The sequence below is a fragment of the Lactuca sativa genome, chromosome 5 (genome assembly GCF_002870075.4).
Source record: "Lactuca sativa cultivar Salinas chromosome 5, Lsat_Salinas_v11, whole genome shotgun sequence".
Lineage (NCBI taxonomy): Eukaryota > Viridiplantae > Streptophyta > Magnoliopsida > Asterales > Asteraceae > Lactuca > Lactuca sativa.
The window spans coordinates 85555324-85577932 of record NC_056627.2 but is presented as its reverse complement, the minus strand read 5'-3'; positions in this window follow the sequence as shown (position 1 = coordinate 85577932).

Here is a 22609-nt window from a genome sequence, read left to right as displayed (position 1 = left end):
CTACGTGCACGCCCAAAATGCAAAAATGCATAGCGACCCAAAATGCTTGGCCCTCACATTTTACTTATATATTTAATTGTGTCACACTCATACATATTCACACAATATATATATATATATATATATATATATATATATATATATATATATATATATATATATATATATATATATATATAAGAACATGTTGATTGAGAATATTAGAATATCTCGAGCTAAAAGATGATCACGATTCAAATTGATGAACAAATTCATCACTTAATTCGGATGACAGGTGATTATATCTTATAAATAGCCAAAGTTTGTAGTTCGAGAGGAGGGCAAGAAACTCTAATACCCAACTTTCAGCTTTGATCGATTTCTCTAGTTAAAAACTGACTTTACCGTCAGAGTGTCATCTCGGGTCCTCACCCGAGATTGTTTCCGGTATAACCGGAGTTTGGACGAAGGACAGAGCAAAGATTCGTGACAAGTCTCTTTATCTCAACCGTCTCATGAACCCAGATATTCATCAATGGTTAAATCGAAAAAAATTCTTTCAATGATTAAATCAAAAAAATTTCAAATTATAGTGGTTTTTATATAACTTGACTTTTTTTTTCATAAAGAATAGTTTTCTTAATAAATATGAATAATATTACAGCACCTTTTGTTTGTTTGTTAACATAGTAAATAAAATTTCACAACAAAAGAATTTTTATTTTTTTATTTTTTGCAAACCGTCGCTTTCGGTTAACCTTTGAAAAAAAATACTCAACGGTTTGATTTTTTTTCCCAATATATTCAATGACGTTATGGAACAGTGAGCAGGCCAATACATGTGGGTAGTTACAAAATTTAAGGATGTTAAATGCTATTTTGATAAGTTAGGTTTGGGTTCATAAGGTGTAGTTGAAGAATTGTCATAAATAGTATGTATTTTAATCTATTTCAAATTCAAAGTTTGTTTTTAAAATCATGAATATTTCAAAAGCGAAACAAAGATGATGTAATTATTCGCATAACCAATACTAAACCAATTAAGATTTAAAATCGTAAATAAATCAGACATTGAATAATCATTTGATAGATTTTCTAGTCCGAATTTATCCGCAATCAATCAATATATATAATCTTAACGAATATTGTATTCATGAATCATGATATCTCTATTCTAATAAATGAATATTTTTATTTTCCTTTTAACATGTGTCATCCTATTAGGCCTCCTAATTAATGCATATTTTATTCTCCTTTTGCCCATGTGTCACCATATTATTTCTCTTAATTAATGCATACCACTTGTCAACTCCATTTCAAATTTCAAATTTTAAAATTTTTCATTCTAATTACATTAAACAAATATCATTAGAATAAAAATTAAAATAAAATTATTACAATTATAAAATGATATAATTTTACATATTTATTTAAATAAATGATTAAAATTTATATAACTAAAAATATCTCTTAATTACTAATTTATTTAAAATAATTAATTAATAATTTTGAGTTTAAATATAAAAATTTAATTAATTTTGTAACCATGGTTCCCACGGGTTATAAACTAGGACAATTATAAAGTAGAGTAGTAGAGCCTACCTTTTATACGTGACACTACTCATTTAGAAATTTTTCATATAGCTGAGTAGGGGTGTTCGTTTGGATGGATCGGTTCGATCCGATCCAATTAACTAATTCCAAATGGATTTCGGTTTTCAAAATATGGATCCAAATAGTCTAAATTAAATTTAAATCCGATCCGATCCAATTACAATTCGGTTGGATCGGTTTTTATAATTCGGTTTTCAAAAACCATAACATTTTAAAAGGACATAAAATTATAATATGATCTAATTTTACAGAAAAAACAAAAACAAATTATTTAATTCTGATTTAAAATTTATAAACAACCACTAAGAAGACATATTATAGTTTATTACTTTAATAGATAAAAAACATTTGACAGAAATTACATATTAATGTCTTTTATAAGGTAAAACCTGTTGAACTTATTTAAAAAAAATTATAAAATTAATAAATAATTATAGATATATTGAAAATAAAAATATAACAAATTGTTATTCGGTTTTTTTGGGCTATTCGGTTCTTATTTTATAAATCAAAACCTATCCGAAATCCAAAATAATAATTCGGTTTTGTAGAAAACCAATCCAAAAATCCGAATATCCGAACCAAATAGTCCAATCCAAATTGTCCAATTGAACGATTCGGTTTTATCCAAATAGTAAACAACCCTATAGCTGAGTTCATGTTCCGTATTTTTCTATTCTTTCGTAAAATCGAAAAAATATGTTGGGCAACGATTTCTAAAGAATTTTTAGTAGTTTTTAGATTTTAGGGTTTATGAAAACAAAAAAAGCTTGAATTTTAATTTTGTTCGGTAACTAGGCGTAAAACCCACGTATTACATGAATTTGTTTAAAAAAAAAATTAATATGATAACTTTAAACATTTGAAAAAGTTTGATTTTATAAGAAAAATATTTAATTATTAGAATTAAAGTGTTTTTTTCTTTTTTAAATTTAAACAAACAATTTAGATAAATATACAAAGAAAACTAATGAAGTTTTAATTTAGAAATTTAAAAAATAGAAGGAAAGTCAATTATTGAAATTGATATGTATTTATTATTAAATTTATTACAATTATTACATTTAAATATTATGTGAAATTTAATAAAATGAAAAAAAAATCATAAAATGACATATGGTCAAATCAATGATAGTGTAAGATGTGACAAAATGATTTTTATTTATTAGAGTAGATACGATTTCAAAGTTTTTTATTTTAAACAAATTTTCTTAAATTCAAAGCTATTGAATTTAGTTTTTAAGAACGTCCACAATATTTTAGTTTTTTTTTTAATGTTTTATTTCATTTTTTACATATTTTAAAATATATAGCTATTTTGCCAAATAATTTTACACAAATAAAAAGTAGAACTTTTAGTTTACAACTTTTAGCTATATTTACCAGCTATTAACTATCGTCTATCAATTTCCAACTAGTTTTTATTAATGATACCCTAATCATTACCAAACACATATAATATTGTTATGTTTTGTCATGTCATACATAACAAATAAAGTTTATATAACCAAAATATACGAGTTTTTTTGTCTTATTAACATCATCTTTAAACTAATGAGCGAACACCACACACTACCTGGGGTCGACGTGGCACTCTAGTGGCCATGGTAACATTGCTTACTCACAAAATGAATTCACTTGATATTCTCTACTTTATTTGCAATATCTTCTAAAACGACTATAAACAATTCTCCTAAGAACCATTCTAATATCCACTAGAACATAGAAATCAAACGTTGATAACTACTTCAAATACGCCTATTAGAATCATTCATTACTAGAAAAAAAGCTTTCCGTGACTGATAATGTTTGTCGTAAATGTCTATACATGATAGACAAATGTCTATCATTAAAAGTCATATCATAAAGGAAAATGACAGGCATTTGGTCTGTCATAAAATTTACGATGAACCTTTATGACCTACAAACGATACACTTACGGCTACCTTTGTATGTCGTAATTGTAACGCCTCGATTCTCAGGTATTGATAGTATGACTTTAAATTTCAAGTTTCAAAGTCTACTCGACGAGTGGATGTCCTGAATTGTCGAGTAGGAGCGGGATTGGGCTACGTATTTAAGTGACCAACTCACGACGTCGAAAGAGTGACTCGATGAGTTGGAGCTGGAGGGCGAAACCCTAATCCCCGGGGTTTTGCACCCTATTTAAAGGATCCTTTACCCCTTTAGCATACCCTTGCAGCCCCTGTGAGTCCAGAAACCTTAAATCTCCATTTTCTCTCCATACTTGTGTGTTTAAAGCGTGAAAGTTGGATCTTGGTGAGGAAAGGCTTGAAGATCTAGAAGCTTTCAACAAGGAATAGTTAGGGATCTAAAGTCTACCTCAGTTTATCATCATTTGGACGTATCAAATCATCACCTTGAGCTTTTTCTAGCTAGATCCCTTTTATATTTGAGTTTTGGGACCATTTTGGGCATTTGGTGTTGCATTTTGAGTGATGAACCAAGATCTGAAGTTGCAACTTCATATCTAAGCTCATATTTGCTCTTATCATCATAAAGTCTCAGTCTTTAGCATGTTGGTGAAGTTCTTTTGCCTAGAACCTCTTCTTTAGCTTGATTTAAGTCATTAGCACCTTACATGCACGTAAAGTTTGCAACTTTACGTGATAAACATGCCCTAGGAGCTTGGATCTGCAGTATGGAGCCTTAGCCTAGCTTAAAAAGCATCTGTATGGATGAAGGACCAAAGGGACTCGGCGAGTGGCATGGTTGACTCGGCAAGTCCGATGAAGATTGTCGTAGACTCGACGAGTCAGTAGAGTGACTCGGCGAGTCCGATGAAGATTGCCTTAGGCTCGGCATGTCAGAGGAGTGACTCGACGAGTTGGCAAGGAACTCGGCGAGTAGCTAAGGGTACTCGACGAGTTGAGGTCAACATGGACTGTTGACCATGACAATTGACTTTGACTTTGACCAAGGGTTGAACAGTTGACTTCTGAGGATATTTTGGTAAATTGAATTTTGATAGCAAAGGACATTGGTGAATATAGGTGTTGGAGTTTGTAACGCCCGCAAATCCGGGCTAGTCAAATTAGAGGCAATAGGGGTCGAAAATGACTTTTCGACAAAAGATTATTTAGAATAAATAATCTTAACCAATTTGTAGAGTACGTTACAAGGTTTTCGTACATATAAAGAACGCCGAAATCTGAGTTATAACGAAGAAGTTATGACCCGTTGAAGTTTCGCGACGGAACCGGCACGATACCGGGAAGCGTAAATAGTGAATTTACGATAGAGCAAGATTTAGCCTTAGCGATGTAAACGAAAGTCGTAGAATATGTTAAACTAAGAACATAGATAAAAAGAACGCCCAAATCTGACTTCGTATGAGGAAGTTATGATTTTTCTAAGATTTAGCATAGTAGTGCACAACCCGAAATCTGAATTTTAGATCGGTCGATTTTTAGCCGACGGGATCTAAATGAAAGTTGTAGTACTCATAAATACCAATGCGTGGATATAAAGAACGTCGATAATAGAACTCGTATGCGAAAGTTATGGACGAAGCTTAGTCCCTACTTTTCGAGCGCGGCGAATTCGATACAGTTTTGTAAATCCGAGATAGAATGAGAATTAGCCAACGAGGTCTAAATGAGAGTTGAAGATCTCATTAATAGAAACTCAACGGTAAAAAGACAGACAAAAACGGAACTCGTATGCAAAAGTTATGGACGAAGCTTAGTCTCTACTTTTCGAGCGCGGCGAATTCGATACAGTTTTGTAAATCCGAGATAGAATGAGAATTAGCTAACGAGGTCTAAATGCAAGTTGAAGATATCATTAATAGGAACTCAATAGTAAAAAGAAAGACAAAAACGGAGCTCGTATGCAAAAGTTACGGACGAAGCTTGGAGACTACTTTACTATACACTTCCTATAAATACAAGGGTGAACTCCTCATATTTTCTTCACACCATAAGCCTTTCTTTCTCTCTCTAACTTCTCTCTGACCTCCCTAAACCCCTACCAAGTCTAGGGAACCTCCCTATCACGAGGAGAAAGCCCCGGAGTGCCCGACGGCTCCGAGAAGAAAAGTTTTCGGCTCGGAAACGCTGCTCCAGCGAAGCCCGGTTTTTAATTAAAACCCGCTGTAAGTGAGCTACGCCTATAGTATATTTAATATAGATTTTATTTAATTATAGTAATATTGTTAGGACCTTAAAATAATTATTTGGGCTATTATTATGAGTTATATTGAGTGTTATTTAACGCTTATATAATAGTAATAATAGCTAGACTATTAAATTAGTCTCGTCAAGCGTTAGACTAAACTCTAGTGGTAATGATACTAGGTTTCGTCAAGGGATAATTGTTTTAAGAGTAATGAAGTGCTGTCCGAGTGCCGACTCACCACCTTTCAGGTGAGTGCATAGTCCCTTTCATCTTACACATAGATATGAAGTATTTTATATAAACTACGTGCTATGTGTGCACATTATCTGAATACTTGCTGTCTATGTTGGTTGAACGTTTTATACATGTTTTAAAGGACTTAAACTGTATACGTATTTTATATATACGAAAATGTTGGGTATGAGATGGGTAGATGAATGATGAGAGATAGAAGATGACGTGAGTATACATTGGCAGCTACAGACTTAGTGCCTATGGGACAAACACCGGTAGCTATGGACTTAGTACCTTTTAGACGTTGGTAGCTATGGATTTAGTACCTGTTGGGAATTGGTAGCTATGGACTTAGTACCTATTAGTTAGACGCTGGTAGCTAAGGATATAGTACCTGTAGGAATTGGTAGCTATGGACTTAGTACCTGTTGAACATTGGTAGCTATGGACTTAGTACCTATTAGATAAAGACTGGTATCTATGGATTTAGTACCCGATGAATAGACTATAGCAGCTATGGAATTAGTGCTTTATGAACGAACATTGGCAGCTATGGATTTAGTGTCAGTCCCATAACCCTGGAAGTAAGGGACTTCGGAATAAACGAATGCAGGATAGATGACTCTTAGGTTAAATCCTTAAAGAGTAAAGAAGATAATGGGGATGGGTAATTGGGTTGATTGTTTGATTGAACATAATAATTATATTATTGTGGGTTGAAAACCCTATGTACTCACCAGGTTTCCCAACCTGACCCACTCAGTTTATGTATATCACAGGTGATGAAGTGAAGTGACATTACACTGAGAGATTTAAAAGAGATGTAGATCACTAGTGTAAATCATTGTAAGTTCTGTTTATGCTTATGTTTCGGTATTAACGATGACATCCCAAACATTTTAAAATGAAATAAATACGTTTCTTCGAAAATGTTTTAACAACGTATTTACCATGTTTTTCTGGGAACAAATTCCGCAACCTTTTTATAAAATGAAGTACTCTGATTTTTATAAAGCATAAACAAAATCGGTCTTTTCTGGCCGTCATTTTGGGGATGTCACAGTTGGTATCAGAGCATTAGTTTAAGCGAACTAGGAATATGGATTTATTTCTAGACTTAAACTTAGAATGCTAAGCGATGATTGTGAGGTGTGAACACTAGCTTATTTTAGGAATTGTGCCTAAAATGCTTTTATGTGCTAAATGCTTTGTGCATGATATGTTGTTAATTGTTCGGATCTATGGTCTGTTGCCGACCGGATCTGGAAACCTTATGTGTTTAGGATTCTAAACGTACGACTACGGTATTAGAACTAGCATGTAAATGTTTCGGAGTGATAAGGATGATTTAAACGTCAAGTAAAGGTCTAAATTCACCTTATTCGGTGTATAGATCGAGATGGTAAGGACCCGTAGCGGAAACGTAAACGCAAATGGGAACAGGAACCAACCCCCAGTGGTTCAGCAAATACCTGTTGTAGAAGAAGTTGCGCCTGAGCCAGTCACCATGGCTGGAGTTCAAGCCATGATTCGGGCTATGTTGGCTGAACAAAGGGAAGAAATGAGATGGATGTTGAATAGGGACGAACCTACTATGCCCATTGAGCAACCCGAACTGATTCCCGAGCAATCTGAGGAAGGGAACTACAACCGCCAAGTGAGTCAAGTTGGGACTCAAGGTGAGCAAAGGGATGGCCCAGAAGGGAGAAACAACAAGGATGGGCGGATGTACAAGAACTTCTTGGGTGCGAAACCACCAAGCCTCTCAGGAAGCCCAAAGCCGGTTGAGATTATGGATTGGATCTCTGAGATGGAGATGGTGTTTGAGAGCTGCAGCTATAATGAGAAACAGAAGACTGTCTTTGCAGTAAGACAGCTGAAAACTGGAGTCTTGAGCTGGTGGAAGCTATTGGCAGATACGATGCCATGAGGAGAAGCCTTAAGGATGTCGTGGGAAGAGTTTTTGGAACAGTTGAAAATGCAGTACTGCTCGGAGGTAGATCTGATAGACCTAAACAACGAGTTTCAGAACCTGAAGAAAGGGAAGATGAGTGTTGATGAGTATGCCACCGCATTTACCGAGAGGATGAAGCTATTTCCCTACTTGGTGCCTACTGAACTCTACAAGATTGATAGGTTTGCTAACGGACTGCCCACTGACTTTGGTCCAATGGTCAAAATGGCAACTACCTTGAAAGCAGCTATTAGGGCAGCTAAGAACGTAGAGGCCCAGATAAGAGAAAAGGGTCTAGAAAAAGATAAGGCAGGAGAGAAGCGAAAGTTTGAGGGATCTTCGAGGTCAAACAAGGAAAGCAAATTCTCAAAACTCGGAGGAGCAGATGGAGGTGAAACAAGATGGTGTGATAAATGCAAGAAGAAGCATGGTGGGAAGTGCGACGAAGAAGTGACTTGTTACAAGTGTGGGAGGACGGGTCACTATTCCAAAGACTGCACACATAATGACAAAGTATGCTACGGATGTGGAGGCAAGGGGCACATGTCCAGAGACTGCCCAAGGAAAAATAAAGCAGCAAGACCAGAAACGCCACCAAGGCCAAGGGCATTTCACATGATCCTCGACGAAGCAGAGAACCATGCGAGGAATCAAGAATGAGGACTTCTTACCCGAAGATCGGATTATGCAGTAGCCATAGTTTCGTATGATGTAGCCTAGTAGAGGCATAGTCTAGGGTGAACTTGAACACCTATGTAATCGTTTCAAGAATTAATATAAAACCTTCGTTTTGTTATCTGATGTGTTGAATGATTGTATGATTTGCTGCATGGTGACTTGGGAAACTGCGAGACAATACTTGGGACGAGTATGAGTAGGTGTGAATGGTAGTAGAGGCCTATACTACCGGAAGCACAAGACTCACACTTGGATCAAGGAAAGTCACAAGGTTACCAAGAAGCTAGTAATTGATTTCGTTTTATTCAAGTGTGTTGTTACCATCGTTTCGGTAATGACTAAGAAGATTGTTGATATTCCGACCCTAGTGGTCATATCGAATCGAGTCCGACTATGATGAGTATGTTGTGTGGTTCAGAGGACCAAGTTTGATGTAGCGTCCGACTTAAACCAAACGGTTGAAATCAAAGCGATCAATAGAAGTATCGCACTCGTTGTTAAAAAAGTTGGTGGCTAGAAATGCCTAATGTTAAAGTGTGATTATATCACATTAGAACATGAAGGAAGGCATAGTCTGTTTTAGAATTTAACTCTAAGAGACCTAAGTCTAAGTGTTGCAACATACGATGATAGGTCATTAGAATATGACACATCGATCTATAGTAGTAATAAAAGAACTTATCTCAAGTCCATATCCAGCAAGGATCGAGATTGTGACTTGAAGGTCATAATTTGGGGTCTAACCTGAGGTAGAGAGCAGGTGCACGATCGAGTACTCTTACAGTCAATGAGTTTAAGAGATAGAATTGAAGGAATGTAGAAGTTATAATTATTACCTAGGATGAAGAGATGACATGTGGAGTCATTATATAACCCTGTTTCGTTGATGATTCCGGGACGTAATCATCCTAAGGGGGAGATAACTGTAACGCCCGCAAATCCGGGCTAGTCAAATTAGAGGCAATAGGGGTCGAAAATGACTTTTCGACAAAAGATTATTTAGAATAAATAATCTTAACCAAGTTGTAGAGTACGTTACAAGGTTTTTGTACATATAAAGAACGCCGAAATCCGAGTTATAACGAAGAAGTTATGACTCGTTGAATTGTCCCATGCTCCAAGCATGCACACTTTGTTTCCTATGGTCCATGAAATAGATCAATTGAAAAGTTTTCTAATGATGCTCATTTCACAATTCCTAATCCTCATCGTTAGTGTAAGAACACAAGGTTCTTGCCACTACTAGAATATGTTAGATTCTATCATTTTATGCAATGATCCTTTCGTAAAGTCATAGTACAAAAGTCACCAAGACTTGGCCAATGAAATTACTAATTACTCTATCAAAAATTGTTACAAAACAATTCTATAGATGTGATGTCTCACACTCAAAGCAAATTCCTTTGAACAACCTTTTTGCATAAAATTTTCTAATCTAGACATAAAATTCTTAATATCCAACTCCCAATATGGATACATTTCCATATTTTTCATATGACAATTCATTCTAAATAGAATCTTATCTATTCATAATAATGTTGATATGGTCCATCCAATACTATACTTCCAACTACTCACAAGCAACCAATCCTCAGCGAACTTTGGATTAATTTAGTCAAAACCGATTCTAATCCCTTTTCCCTCTTAATGCACTGGGCATTTGGAAAATTTTAGAATGGTCAAATATTATAGCATATGTAATCGATCCTATACCCGAAGTGTATGGGAAATGATTCATAATGTCTTACATAAAGACGTGATACTTTACCATTCTTTTTCTATAATATCTCTAATTGCCATGTTCTCACAACCTTTTGATTATGAAAAGGGATATCGTAATCATAACCAAATTTTTGAGAATGCAATTATCCTTTCCATATATAGAATTTCCTCATGTTGAACCATTCCAACACAACATTCATATATATTTGACTAAATTTAATTAAAATTCCACAATCTAAGCCTTTAGATTTGAAATGAAGCATACTATTCTCTCCCTTAATTATATCAAAACAACTTTTCAACCCCTACAACTCTGCAAAGTGAATCTTTTTTTTTTCTATAATTAATATTGCTAACTTGCAATACTTGACATAATAATCATGCTCCCACTAACACGATGATTATTACCATACAAGCATAACACTTATGCTTCCACTAGCTTTGACATATATCTAGAAAACATCTGAACTTTCAGAAAACAATGCTTATTGAATTCCTTAAGTTCATATTTCTAAATACTTGATGCTTTGATAAGCCTTTATCTAAGCTTCTTAAACTCATACACCTTTGCCTTAGAAAGCTCACATGTGTGTCTAAATAAATTCAGAACTTATGTTACTAAGTCCTAAATTTTCAGACCAATTGCTAAATCTCACAATTTGAACTATGAAAAGGGATGCCGTAATCATAATCAAATTTAATAATTCAATTTTCACAATTACAATCTTCTTAAAATCTCTCTCAGTGAAAGCGTTTCCTAAAAATCATTTTCATGACGGAGATAAACCTTATGACACTTAGATTTTAAAGTGTAGGTGTTCCTATTCATGTGAATTTATCATAACAACAATCATAAGACAATGTTTGTGACAAATCCAACTCATATGGATTGAACTTGTTCAATATTGATTTCTCACCTTATGGCAGCATGAATGCCCACCATTGCTTCCAGGTTGTTAAGCAACTCACCCTTACCTTATCAATGTACTTTCCATTGATCAGGGTGCCTTGCCTTTATGCAATCCAATTGAGAACTCATAGAACTCATATTGCATAGTTGACTTAATCTGGAATGGAACAGAAACAAAATTATGTCAACACGACAGGCCGCCAACCTCAAGTCGTGTGCTAGTGATCAACTATCGGTTTATTCTTGATTAGCTGTTGAACTTTTCAAGACAATTGAGACTCCCACTGACTTCTTGACATATATGATTCTCTTTTTCAAGGAAGTTTTCTTGACAAAACAAATATTCAATAGTTAGTGTGAAATCCTATCAAGACTAACACTTCGCTCAACTGGTTCTTGTTGGTCTTTGTCTTCTGCAAGACATCACAACTTACGAACTCAAATGTGCAGGAATAAGAAGACTTTTTCCAATTCCACATTTGTTGAGTGTTATAAACCTACTAAATACGTGTCACTCAATTCGCAATCTTGGAGTATGACTCTAAGACTCGATATTGGAACGAAGTAGGATTGACTTCTTGATCTAACCATTTCCATAATTCCTAATTCTTCTTCTTAGACATACAAATGTACTAAGACTCAATTAGAGGATCAATTGAGATATGGTTCTTAATCATTAAGACTTATCATAAAACACAATAAAAGGTACTCTCCCTTCTTATTAGAATAGAGAAACTTTTATCTTTCTGCCTACTTGATTGTTCTTATTCGTTCTGCTATTTATTAAAATCTTTTCAATCAACTTAGAATTACACTTAATCTTATAAGTATAATCATATTTACTAAACTTTAGTAAATCATGACAAATACTCTATCTCTCTTTGTGGTAGACTTGATCAGCACACAACCAAGTGTACCTGATCCCTAGCCCTTCACTTGACTCTTTGTCAAGGAATTAGTCTAATTTCCAAATATTAAAGTTTTTCATTCATCACACAATGCAGGTTGCATGATTCCAAGTTTCTGTCCAATTGAAACTTAGGCGATGAAAAACTCTCCATATTTGCTAAATCCTCGACATTTCCACAAATAACATAATTAAGAATCAAATCCATTATTGCTAATAGTAGAAACATTCAATCATCAATTTTTTTCATACATGCCATTGCAAGGATAAATAAATAAGACGAAAAACAAATTTTATTTTATTGCGGAAAAACTTTGTCCTTACAATGCAATTCAAATGAAAAACTATGCTATTACATATTCCTGAGATCAATGAGGGTCACTATATGATTCAGGAAGCGACTGAAGAACCCAGTCAACAGCCAACTGACCTGAAATCTCGACACCCAACATCCTTAACCTGTCAATGTGTGACTTCATCTCTAAGACGTGTGCACACACAGGTTTCCCATCTTCGTGTTTACTTGCCAAAAGGGCTTGAGTTAGATTGAACTTTTCAAGCCTTCGAACTTGTGGGTTAGGGAGAATAATTGGAGGAGGTGGAGGAAGTGAAGCATGATCTCTGGTTCCTCGATCATATTGTGGAATATCATCTTCATTTGGAAAACTTGTTCCATGGGATTTGGGAAGACCATTGTTAGATTCATACATCTACAAAACGGGAGAAAAATTCAAGTTAAGTTGATTAGAATCCTTGATGTAACACCCAAATGAAACATCAAGGCTAGGATCCAACACAATACTCTACAACCTAGAAAAGGGATGCCGTAATCTAGTTGCAGAATATTTGAAGGTAGGTAAATGACGATTTACCAATTTCTACCATGAAAAACGAAAAAGAAATTTAAGTTTTAAATGAATTAAAACTCCTAGATCTTTTGAGATTCATTGAACTTTTCAACGATTTGTTTAATCTCGATTATGCCCTTCAAGTTTGCGACTGGGATGCCGAGGATCACAAACAAGGTATGAATAACCATGCAAATCACGTGGTGCACTCAATGCTACTATCACCTAATCAATGTGCCGATTAGCCACACACGCTCCATTGATCTATGATAAACATCGATCCACCCTTCGCCACCAATTTAAATCCCAAATTAGTGTGCCGGTTAACCACACACGCTCCACTAACGTTTGACAAGGGTACGAAGTGTAATTCCATGGATTAGCATACAATTTCACACTTTGCCTAAAGTAACTATGATTTGGGAATTTGTAAAAGCATGTAGTTACTTTTTACTTCATTATACATATAATGGAAGGTTTTTGTCCTATCCTACCCATTTGGCTAACGACCCTCCACTAGTCAAGAGTGCAGTGGGTAAGAGTGGATACCCATTCAATCGTCATTTTATAGGCAATTTCCTTAAACACCCCTTATAAACCAGCTTCATGAATGAGGCCTACTAATGGTAAGACTGACTCTTTACTCATATATATATATATATATATATATATATATATATATATATATATATATATATATATATATATAATATTAGACTTTTAATGTTACATATATATAGTATAGGGTGTATTTTACACTTTTAAAATACTAGGTGGTTTTATTAACTTTCTCTTTTTAATTAAACTTTTAATTAACTTAACAAAACCATGTGGGTATAATTTGAACTTTTCAAAATACTAGGGTTTTAGAATTTAAATATTATACAATTAAACTATTAATCAAAATTTTAAATTCCAAAACATGAGGGCAAGTTTTGAAACATTTCAAAACATTACGGTTTAGAATTTAAATATTTCAAAATTAAACTTTTAATTAAAAAATTTAAATTCCAAAACTTGAGGGCAAGTTTTGAAACTTTTCAAAACATTAGGGTTTAACTATTTAAATTTCAAAAACAAAACTTTTAAGTTCAAATTTAAACTATAAAACCTAAAGGAGAAAATTGAAACTTTTTCACAAGATAATTCAAATTTAAATTACAAATAACCAATCTTTATCTAATAAAACAAAAGATTTTCTAAAATTTGACAATTATCTTCTATTTTGGTAAGGATAATCTTCAAATATTGATAAAAATTGTTTTTATTAATAAAATTCGTTTTAGGTAGTTATCGACAGCCAAAAACAGGTCAAAATCCCGAAATCAGCTCCATTTGACTCTCTGACTCGTCAAGTCAGGCTTACACTCGTCGATTTCACTATGGACTCGGCGAGTCACCCAGTTGACTTGGCGAGTCAAGTCGAAAACCCTCAAAAAATTCAATTTTCAGCCAAAATTCGATAAAATAAGCATCAAATTCACTAACAAACAGCCCTAGGCTCTGATACCACTGATGGGTTTCGAGCAATACATCATTCCTATGGTGTACATGCAAACCCTAATAGCTTTGGATCTAGTTTGTCTAATGAACATGCAATTGATTATCCAAAGCCATAAACCCTAGATCTAATAAACTATAACTGAAATTAGGGTTTAGATCTTACCTTTGATTGTTATATAGCGATAACAATCAATCCTTGGCTTTAGAAAGCTTAGTGCCTCAAGTGTTGCACCTCTAATGGAGTCACAAACACCACTAAACAACTTGGATGAAGAGGGAGGAGAGAGGAGGCACCAAAAACGGCTGGAAACCCTAAAGGAACACTTAGCCATGTTTTTAGGGCATAGGGGTCCTTTATATACATGTAGGCTGTTAGGGTTTGCAACTAGGAAACCCTAATCTGACTGCTTAGGCCCTAAGCAGCCCATGGACTCCTTTAACATATCCCTTGGATGAATTCCTTATGGGCTTCCAATAGAATTCGTTTAATTTATATATTATTAGGTGATCCATAGCCCAATTGTAATTATCTTATAATTACAACTCCAGTCCCCTAAGTTTAATTAATCTCTTTTAACCACAAAAATAATTCTTAATTAATTCTTGACTAATATTAATTAAACATTATGATTTCTCCTTTAATATATTATTCTTATAATATATTAATAAATCATAATTAATTCTTTCTTTTCTTAATTCATCCTACGTATTGCTATGGTGAAGGCAACCCAAAAGGACCATGCTCATAATCGGGTCAAGTACATACCAAAATAGTTATGGACTTATACACTAATCCAACAGAGAGGTGCTTGACCTGTAGGATGGTCAAGGCTGAGCATCAGAGGGCATATGGCAAGCTGCAACCCCTGCGGATTCCCATGTGAAATGGGAACATATCACGATGGATTTGGTTACCTAGTTGTCGAGGACGAAGAAGGGGTTTGATACTATATAGTTCATCGTGGATCGATTGACCAAAAGTACCCATTTCTTGGCCATACAGGAGAGTTCATCGGTCGAGAAGTTGGCCGACATGTATGTCCACAAGATTGTTGCTCACCATGGAGTCCTAGTCTCCATTGTCTCCGATCGAGATGTTAGATTTACCTCCCGCTTCTAACAGAAGTTCCACGAGGAGCTAGGCATGCGGTTGCATTTTAGCACATCATTTCACCCACAGACCAATGGTCAGAGTGAGCGGACCATTCAGACCCTTGAGGACATGTTGAGGGCGTGTGTCATTGACTTCGGTGGGAGCTGGGATTCCCAACTACCCCTTGTAGAGTTTGACTACAATAACAACTATCATTCTAGCATTGGCGCCCCGCCTTTCGAGCTGTTGTACGGGCGAACATGTCGCACCCCGATTTGCTGGGGCGAGGTTGGACACAGGGTGATTGGACGGATGGAGGTAGTCTTGCAGACTACCGAGAAGATTCAACAGATTAGGCAGCGACTGCAGACCGCTCAGAGTCGGCAGAAGAGTTATGCCGACCAACGCCGATGTGAGTTAGAGTTTGAGGTCAGTGATATGGTACTCCTGAAGGTCTCGCCCTGGAAGGGTTTGACCCGCATAAGGAAGAAGGTAAAATTTGATCCTCGATATATTGGGTCATTCAGGATTGTTGCCAAGATTGGCAAGGCGGCATACATGCTAGAGCTTCCGAAGGAGCTTAGTCGGATTCATATCACTTTCCACGTTTCGCAATTGCAAAAATGTGTTATGGACCAGGAGGCGGTGATATCCTTGGACGACATTCAGGTCGATGAGTGCCTAAACTATCTTGAGAGGCCCGTGGTCATACTAGAGAGAAAGGTGAGGATTCTACGGAACAATGAGATACCTTTGGTGAAGGTACAATGGGAGCATCGGAGGGGATCCGAATGGACGTGGGAGCCGGAGGATGAGATATGGGAGCACTATTCGGAGTAGTTCACCGCAGCAGACTTCGAGGGCGAAGTCTAGTTCAACTGGGGGATAATTGTAACGCCCCGATTCTCAAGTATTGATAGTATGACTTTAAATTTCATGTTTCAAGGTCTACTCGATGAGTGGATGTCCTGACTCATCGAGTAGGAGTGGGATTGGACCACGTATTTAAGTGACCAACTCGCCGCGTCGGAAGAGTGACTCGACGAGTTAGAGCTGGAGGGTGAAACCCTAATCCCCGAGGTTTTGCACTCTATTTAAAGGATCCTTTGCTCCCTTATCCTTCCCTTGCCACCCCTGTGAGTCCAGAAACCCTAAATCTCCATTTTCTCTCCATAGTTGTGTGTTTAAGCTTGAAAGGTGGATCTTGGTGAGGAAAGGCTTGAAGATCAAGAAGCTTTGAGCAGGGAACAGATGGGGATCTGAAGTCTACCTCAGTTTATCATAATTTGGAGGTATCAAGTCATCACCTTGAGCTTCTTCTAGCTAGATCCCTTTTATATTTGAGTTTTGGGACCATTTTGGGCATTTGGTGTTTCATTTCGAGTGATGAACCAAGATCTGAAGTTGCAACTTCAGATCTAGGCTCATCTTGGCTCTTATCATCATAAAGTCTCAGTCTTTAGCATGTTGGTGAAGCTCTTTTGCCTAGAACCTCTTCTTTAGCTTGATTTAAGGCATTAGCACCTTGCATGCACATAAAGTTTGCAACTTTACGTGATAAACATGCCCTAGGAGCTTGGATCTGCAGTATGGAGCCTTAGCCTGGCTTAAAAAGCATCTGTATGGATGAAGGACTGAAGGGACTCGGCGAGTGGCATGGTCGACTCGGCGAGTCTGACGAGGATTGTCGTAGACTCGACGAGTTAGTAGAGTGACTCGGCAAGTCCAATGAAGATTGCCTTAGGCTCGACGTGTCAGACGAGTGACTCGGGGATTTGGCCAGGAACTCGGTGAGTAGCTAAGGGTACTCAACGAGTTGAGGTCAACATGGACTGTTGACTATGACAGTTAACTTTGACTTTGACCAAGGGTTGACCAGTTGACTTCTGAGGGTATTATGGTAAATTGAATTTTGATAGGAAAGGACATTGGTGAATATAGGTGTTGGAGTTGGAGCTACATCTGGAAGAGTTTGACACTACCTTCCAAGCTACTTGCGAGGTGAGTTCTCCTCACTATATCAACTGGGTCTACGGCACCAAGGCCGACCCTTTATGATTTACATACTGGTTTAGGATGGTTGCTATGTTAGATTACATTCTGGTTTAGGATGGTTGCTATGCTAGTAATCTGTTTGATTGATATCCTGTTTGTAGGATGGTTTCTATGTTAGAGATCAGTTAGATGTATATGACTATCTGATATTGCATGCTAGCATATGATATTTATGTGTACGTGTTTATTGGTTTGGGGAATGGGTTGAGGCAGGTCCTGTTGTGTGCAGTAGGCCAAGACACCCTGGGCGGACCGGGTAAACTGCAGGCATGAGCTGGGAAAATCTAGTTAGGCCGAAGTCCCAACAAGCGGTACGGATAGGCTGAAGGCCCCGAGGAGGACAGTCCACACGTGTCAAGGGCTAGGAGAGCAGTCCAGATAGACCGAGGACCGGGATTTGGTCTAGTCATACTGATAACTCCTTATGCATGCTGTTTTCTTATATGTTTATATGATATGGTTATATCTATGTAGCGTTGGTATTTTGGGGGTAACTCACTAAGCCTTCAAGCTTGCATTTATCGATTATTTTTCAGGTACTTCTGATGGTCGCAGGAAGGCGAAGGCATGATCATACCGCTCCTCACACATTATGATGTTACTTTTTGATTCTGGGATACTCTGACTATATACTATTTAAAATTTTTTTGTAATAATCATGGGTTTTGAAATGTTTTAAAAGTTTAAAACTTGGCATGATTTTTTATGGATGTTACAGTAATTCATAACATTTTTGTAATTATTAACAGACATTTACGACGTAAAATTACGACATATTTTGTACGTCATGATTTTTGACATAGCTTTACGACATACATTTGTATGTCATGATTTATATTTTTAATTATATATATATACATATATATATATACATACATACATATATATATATATATATATATATATATATATATATATATATATATATATATATATATATGTGTGTGTGTGTGTGTGTGTGTGTGTGTGTGTGTATTCTCTAAAATTGTACCATATCTTTAATACAAATCTTAATCAAAGTAAATTACACACTTAATGTCTAATAATGCAAAACAAAAAGTTATACATATACAAAAATGCGATCCGTTACACAAACTATAGTGTCAAATTCAAAAGTGTTCCAAATTCATCGAAATGTAATTGTCAAATACATTTCACTAATAAATGAAGTTTATAACATAAGTATCCATTCTTCAGGTACCTTATCAAACTTGACTTATTCATTATTTCCCCAAAACCGAGACAAATTAATATGTTAGAAAAAACAATTAAACAATTCAATTGTACAGCATTTCAAGTCTTTCATCAATTAACAAATAGATTTACTTACATCGTTATTCAACACTTCAAGTCCTTCGTCAACAACCACTTACCCTTCACTCATTTTCTTCAAGTTTGTATCAACGTCAATGGACCTTAGAGATTCAATGTAATAGCAAGTTATTGTTTGCATATCTAGTCCTGCTAGCACCCAAATGGCCACTATAAACTCAAAAACCAAATAAAAATTAAGACAAATAATCGTAAAAGAATCTTAAATGCAAGAAATAACAAAGTACATTGCTATTTCCTACACTTAGGACATAAAAAGATTTTTATAACAAAAATAGTATATTATGTCTTTTTATCCTAAGTTGAATCAAGTAAAGTATGTTGTTATTTCTTTCATTTTAACCAAAAAATGCATAAATGCAAGAAATGATATCTTACTTTCTACTTATTTACATTAAAGGAAGCTTAAATGCAAGACATTGCAAAGTGCGTTGCTATTTCCTACACTTAGGACAAAAAGGACTAGTGTAAAAAAGGAGTAAATTATGTCTTTTTTCTAAGTCAAATCAACTAAACAATGTTGATATTTCTTGCACTTTAACCAAGAAAAAAATGCGTAAATACATGAAATAGAAACTTACTTTTACTTATTTGTATTGAAGGAAGCTTAAATGCAAGAAATAGCAAAGTGCATTGCTATTACCTGCACTTGGACATAATAAGACTTGTGTAATAAAAGAGTAAAATGTCTCTTTCTTTTTTTCTAATTCGAATCAACTAAAGTATGTTGTTATTTATTCCATAGATCCTTGTTATAATCATCATACTATTATTTTCATATTCTAACTTTAGCCAAAATAACAACCAAATGCAATGATTTTTTTAGTTAACCCATTAAGTCATTATATTTATATTAAGTCAAACATAATCAAATGGAAAATCTAACCCGTGATTGTAAGGCGTTAAGGGGGTGTTTGGCTTAGCTTTTGAGAGGCTAAAAGTCCTTTTAGGAAAAGATCAAAGTTAAAAGATGTTTGGAAAACGACTTCTAAAAGCTACTTTTGTATTTTGGATAGAAAGAAAATCAACATTTTGGAAAAGTCAAGAATACCTAACTTTTTGCAACTTTTCCAAAAAGGACTTTTGGCCTCTAAAAAGCTAAGCCAAACACCCCCTAAGATGATGTGTTTTCCTTTCTTGTTTATAGAATGCTACAACCAAAATAACAATGCATATGAAGAAAATGGTTGTTTGGTGGAGGTATTGGTTGTTCTAGATGAAAAGAATTTTTATTTTGTTTCATACGAGAGGTTGAGGATCACCACCAATTCCTGCAATAAATCCAAACAATCAGCATAAATTCATCTACACCAATTTGTTATGACTTTTATATTTCACCCTAAACTTGCACACCTGATAGGATTTTAGGATTTGGCTTAGAGTCAATAGTCCAGTCAAGTCAACATAATCTGTATGTTCATCTAGCTCATTTTCAATTGGACCACAACGTATATCGTATAATGGAATCTCATATTCAGTTGGACTACAAAGAATACCTTAGGGATCCCATATACAGAGCTTCTTCTAGTATCCTGCTAAACATTGAAAGGAAAAATGTTATTTTTCAGTATTGTCTTTAAAGAGACTGTTTTGACCTTATATGCTCACATACAATTGATTTTTAAAACCCACCAAAAGTATACTACCATCCAGATCATGCGGCTTATCCATTTCAAGTGTTTCAAGGACCCTGCATGCTAACAAGATGAAGATTAAATTTGGACAAACCAACAATACAAAAGGGGAAATATTGGAAAATAAAAAACTAGGTTATGAAAGTTACCTAAATCAAAGGTTGATTTCAACAAATTCATTTATTTTTATCAAGTTTGTTATCTGTTTATTTTCCTATATAATGAATAAAAAAGGGATCTCATATTAACACTAGAGATAGTGTGAAATCGGGTTTCCAATAGCAAAAATCGTATGGTGCCTGTTACTTTGTTCAAACTCAAGTCGCTTCAATCTATCAAGTCAAAAAGAAAAAGTCATATAATGGGCCCAAAACTTTTTAACTATATGTAATGTATATGTGTATATTTCATATTTGATATATTAACTATATGTAATGTAATTGAAAAAATAAACAAAGGAATTCACACCTCGACGACCTTTAAGGAATCATTAATAGGTTCATGATCATGGGCCCGCAACTTCTTAAAACACTAAAGTAAATCCGGGTATCATTTAATTATTAGGCCCTATAAAATTATGTAAATAAAATAAAAAGGATTGTGTTTATGCAAGGGAAATGTTAAGATAGAATGATGCAATCTTTCCATTTTATTACCTTTGGCTCTATAGGCCAAACTTTCTTGTAGATCTCTTTTAATGGAGCACTTATCTACATGATTGTACAAAACATCCATTAGATAACCTCTTAATTTATATTTCATCTTTTCTTTGGTGTCGATGTATGCTTTTATATGGGATTGTTTGAATACGTAGATGTTGTCTAATATATTTTAATATCTCCAGAGCTATAAGTTCATAAATTCATGTGCCAACCTGTATAAGAGAAGAGCATAAAACATGAAATCTAAATCATCAACCTCTGCAACTTCAAGGAATAAATATTTATGGTCACATGCCAGTTGACAATCCTCTATACAGGTACCTGTTGAATTATACAAATACAAACACAAGCTCAGATTCATATTCAAATTGCATTAATTGAAAAACACAGAATGGAGGAGACGAAGAAACCAGGGACTAACTTCATGAGATTTTTTAGATTAGATGTCTAAGCCCATAACTATAATTAGTATGTACTTGAATTGATAGTAGCATAGTCCTTTTGGGTTGCCTTCACACTTGCAACTAGACAAGATGATTTATTGAGAGAGAGAGAGGAAGAATTCATTATTTGGAAAAATAAATTAATACAGAAAAATGATTTATTAGTGTATTATGGAAATAACATATTAATTATAAATCATGTTATTTAAGTAATATTTAATCAAAAATTAATTTGGAATTAATTTTGAGATTAAATGAATTAATTAAAAGTACGAGGGCTATTTAATAATTATTCAATAGTTGTGGTTTTGGGCTCTAGCTCCATGCTAGAAGGGATGGATGAAAACTTCTAAGGAGGCACTAGAATTGTCGTCCATGACCTAAGGGATGCAGAGTCCATGGGCTGCTTAGGCCTTAAGCTGGAAATTAGGGTTTCCTCCAGCAAACCCTAGCTTTGGCTCTAAGCAACCAACAACTATATAAAGAGCCTCTACCTATTGATTTTGGACAATGCTTCCAAAACATAAGAAGAGCCGAATTCTAGAGCTTCCTCCCACTCTCTCCTCTCATCCTCTCGTGTGGTGTGTTTGTGAGCCATTAGAGGTGTTACACTTGTGCCACTTGCTCTCAAAGTTCAAGATCTTCAAGGATTTCATTGTTATTACAATATAACAATCAAGATATGTATCCTAACCCTAGTTATTTTTAATTTCGAAAATTATATTTTCCTCCTAGGGTTTCTAGTTTTGTGTTCAATGTTTGTATATCTAGTAGAGAAAACATAGATACAACATATTAGGGTTGCATGCACATATATGATTGTTTGCTATGCTCAAAATCCATCATTGGTATCAGAGCTATTTGTTTTTTTTTCAATTAGATTTGATGCAATTGATTGAAT